Below are 5,083 nucleotides of genomic sequence, written 5' to 3' on the forward strand. Positions count from 1 at the left end.
AGTATTTTCTTGTGTTTGATTTTACGCGAGTATTATACATTTAGGAATTAAAAACTTTTTAACGGATTTTAAACGCGAGCGAGCGTGACTGAGAGCGAGAGACTGAGTCCAGTCTCCCCGCGACCCGTGGGAATTTTTTTTTAAATTGATCAATTTTGTAGCGTTGTGTTTTAAGACGCTGACGACATAGCATATATCCTTGTAAATTTTTTCTTAAGTTGAATAGAGTGGATTGTACTTTTAGATGAATGATGTGTGTAGAAATTGGTTCCACTGACCGATGTCGAGTTTAATTAAATAATACAATGGTAGGCGAAATAATTAACTTTTTAATTGTTAATTATTTTTGGATGTATATTTTTAATAACATTAATTGTCATACAACATTGATAACAGTGAATCGGCAAATTTGTGATTTAGAATAGTATTAAATGATTTTGTACTAAATAAATGATGAAATAAATAACCGTAGTTTAATTTTCCGCCCTCAAATGCTGTCGATTATATAGTTAATAGAGTTATTGTTGTTAGAACTTCGATCACTGTCGCCAAATGGCGTCGCTCTCTTCTATACGAAGCTAGAGCACGCTAGTAAAGTTCTCAATATATGTATAAGCTATCTTGTACAAAGGATTGGTATCCAGTAACCAGTAATCAGACATCCAGTAACCAGTACATCCAGTAACCAGTAAATACAGTGTTAGTTATTCAGTGTTGTAAAATAGTGTAGTAAAAGTGTACAGTGCAAATCGGGAAGAATAAATCGTTGGAAAGTAAACAGTGTTTCGCTCAGATCCCCAGCGTTATTCAATTGTTGTTATAAAGCCGCTTTTTAAATTTGTTTGTACTAAAATATCGTCTCTGAAACTACGAAAGTACTATAACTTCCAAATCCAATGACGAAAAAGAAACTGAAATCAGCCCAGTAATTCTAGAACTTAATATGTTCAACAAATAATCTCTAGCTTTATAAGTATAGAGTAAAGAAATATGTCTTATTTATAGAAATGAGTTTCACCCGCGGACAAGTCCACGGGCAATACCAAGTATTTATGTCATGTCATGTCTTATTCAGAATTAGAACTTACATTTTAGTTTCATTAAAATGCATTTACATGAAAGAGTAACAAACATCCATACTTACAAACTTTCGCGTTTATATTAGTAGGATATGTTTTACTCCGAGCTTATTAACAGTAATTATTTTATTGGCACACATCTAGTATGGTATATGCTGAGCGTATTATAGCATACTAGCTGCGCCCCTCGGTCTCACACGCGTAAGTCCATATCCCGCAGGAATATCGAGATAAAAACTATATATGTTATTCCAGTTGTCCAGCTGACTAGGTACAAAATTTCATTGAAATCGGTTCAGTAGTTTTTGCGTGAAAAGGCAACAAACCCACACACATCCATACAAACTTACTTTTCTCGAATTTAACGTTAATTTTAGTAGCAAGAACCATGTCCAAGTGCTACTTATCGATATATGTTTCTATGTACTATATAACAGACTCTTATAGACTCGATTTTGACCCACTTAGTCAAACAGATTTAATTCAAACTTTATACACTTATCAAGGATCGATGACAATAATTTCATGAGTTCATCTTATTATCCCGATACGGATAGTAGAGATTAAATCACTTCCTAACGTTTACCCCGTATAAGATCAAGTGAGATATTTTAGTTATTAGTTGATCTCGGCTACATGCTCGGGAGTGTGGGTGCTGTTCTCCAACGCATACTTTAAATTTATAATTGCAATTTGACGTATTATTTTACTAGATCTAACTAAAAGACCGGGTTGATTATAAAACATATGTCCTCACATTGCCAATGTTAGTAAACGTTGATTTATATATTTGTGATATTCGGATGTATAATTCTGATAAATTTACCAACTGAAACATTGTAATCTACTGAACGGATGTGTACAAACCTATGTATTTATATTAACATAAACACGGTAGATATTTTTATCTATACTAATAATATAAAGCTGATCAATTTGTTTGTTTGAATGCTCATATCTCAAAACTACTAGACCGATTCCATAAATTCACTGACACAGTGATATAGGCTATATATGTACCGCGAAGAAAGCCGGGGCGGATAGCTATATCACCCACGAAGATGATAAATAAAACACAAAAGCACAGCTTATAAACGTGTATTTATTTCAGGAATAAAACACTGCAATATCTATAATATACATTTCACTTATACATACAACCGCCGTTCTGCCCGTAGTGAGATACATACATACTAACTGGTTTACATTATATATTACTTGTCTAACCGCGAGGCCGCTCTGTATCAGACGCCACTAACCACTTATGATTCACTTGTATTTTAAATCCAAACATATATGACAAATGAATCAACTCATATGTCTGCTCACACAATGACAGACACATGAAATTCACAATCAAATATTATGTATACGCTCACATTCCGATAACATGATATATGTCCTCGCTTATTCCTTGCGTCTGATACAAAGACTCACTCAAATTCCCTTACCCTCCGTACTGTCCGCGTGCGGACGAAACGAACACAAAAAATGCTGTGAAAAACAATACGCAAGCGAAATTTATAATGTCAAACTTGTATCAAGTATTGTTGAATAGAAATAATACTTCCGACTCAATAAACATTATTATTATGGTCAAACATATCTACTTGACGTAGGCGACTGATGGTATTTCTAGTATTTTTCACATTTAATATACTTAGACAGGAGTATTCCCCATTAGAAAGCTGTGTGAAATCACTTTAGTTTGAGTTAAATTAGAACTCATGACCAATTATTTAATATACAACGAATCGCAAGTATTATTCGATTCGAATTCGTCAAAATCGTAAAGTCATGTCCGATATAATGAAACATTTTTAATTCTAACCTACCGCTATTAATCTGTCACTGTTAATTTAATTTATTTATCCGTAAATAGCGGTCATTAGACTCAAAAATATTCATCTGATATTTATCTTCGTTTAAAAGTGCCATTTAGAAATGGTATCGTCATTATTTTATCGGTCTTATAAAATCTTTTACACATTACTAAATGTGTGTTAGGAAATCTCAAGCCCGTTTAATAAATGAAAAAAAAAATGCAAAAAATTTCCGCGCAAATTACTGTTAACACAGAATGTACGTATTTTTAAGGACGATAATTATTATATAAATATTTTTTCACATTCATTTTGACATATTGTGAAACTTAGAAGTTATTTTGAAACTACGTGCGATTATAATGTTTTAGATGGATAATTAGATAAAAATAAACACAAAAATCAAGGGCCCTATATATATATACATTTCACATTATTTCGAATTTCGTAAATTTCTTTGAATACCAAGTTAGTTTTATTTTGTATGTTAAATAAAATCCGTTTCTGATACATAATAAAAGCTGCTCGACAAACAGTTATATTTAGCTTATCTATTTACTAAACGTAAGCAAAAAAGGCGCATTTATAAATTTCTTTTTTTTATCACGATTGCATTGCCAGCTCCAAACAAAACACATCTGACATCTGTCACAGCGAAAAAAAAATTTTTTGACATCTGACATTAGTTTTTTTTTTAAATAATTTTTTTGCATTTTTTTTTTTCAATTCTCTTATTTATGGTTCTGCCTCAACGCGGCCGCGATGTCCCGCACGTCGAGCTGCACCTTCGGCTTGTGCTGCGGCGGCTCGAAGTAGAAGTCGAAGCGTTTGAACGACTCTATCTCGCGCTCGGAGACCTCGAGCGACGACAGATTTGTGATGCTGCGGTCCGGCAGGAACACGCTCGTCTCTGGAATGCGACAGTTTTTCAATTGAGAATATATTCATTATAATACTAGCTGTTCGCCACGATTTTGACGTAATTTTTTTTTATTTTTCAGAATGTGTATCCCAAAAATAAGGCGGACACATTTCCAGCCGACCAAATATCTGCATAAGTCGTGTAACAATCACTTTTTTATAGATAGATAGATCTATCTACACATAAAATATACATTTTAATTTTACAAACGTGTCCAATATTTACTTACGTATACTACGTATCTCTCCCTAAATACTAGAATAGTGTGAATTTGGTCAGTTGTAGAAAAAAAATTACAAAAAACATGAAAACCTATATGTGTTTATCAGCTATTTAATGCACTATTATAAATTTAAATTTAAATTAATTCAAATTTTTTTCTTTGATTGATTGATAACTCTTTCTTTGCACCATTAATAATATAATACTAAAAAAGCGGCCTCATCGTTAAGATAGCGATGTCGTCCAGGCAACTACAGATCAAGGATTAGAGGTTTTCTTAAAAAACTTTCAAGGCAAAAAAAAGCAGAAAAACTTATTATTATTGATTTTTTTTTCTTATCATTTCTTATCAAATCAATATGAACTTATTTATATTGATTTGATAAGTAATGTATATATACACTGAGTTTTTATGTTTGTTTATGACAAAACAATTCTAAAATATATGCCTATATATAATTTTTCATAATTAAACCTTACCGGGGTGCGCATGTCTGTCCGTGTCGCACGCAGATTCGCAATTCATTGAATTATTCGACGACTGCATGCCTGGAATGATAATGTTTTATCATTTTTATTATAACCAACACGCTTTTATTAACTACACCTGTATGTTTGTGTGTAACCGACTCGTTTAAGACTCGATTTTGCGCCACATCAAACGGACAGACTGAACTCAAACTCTGTACACTTATCGCGGATCGGTGACAATACAATAATTTCAGGAGTTTATCTTATTATCCTGATTAGGATCGACGGGATTAAATAATTTCCACACGTACACTATAAGAGCAAGTGAGGCAGTTTAGTTAAATCTATCATTAAAGCGTTCTTTTTTTAGTTTTTTGTATCTACATATATTTATATTAGTACGTACGTCTTCACGCCTGGACCAATTTCAATAAAATAACAAATGAATAAACTACGATAAACTTTATCAGTCTGTCTTTCACTTGATAAAGCTTAAGGCGAGGTGAGTTCAGCGATTAGCCTCTATTGAGGGGGTGAGGTGCGGGGTCTGAGGGAGGCACGCCCGC

The sequence above is a fragment of the Zerene cesonia genome, unplaced genomic scaffold (assembly GCF_012273895.1).
Source record: "Zerene cesonia ecotype Mississippi unplaced genomic scaffold, Zerene_cesonia_1.1 Zces_u010, whole genome shotgun sequence".
Classification (NCBI taxonomy): Eukaryota; Metazoa; Arthropoda; class Insecta; order Lepidoptera; family Pieridae; genus Zerene; species Zerene cesonia.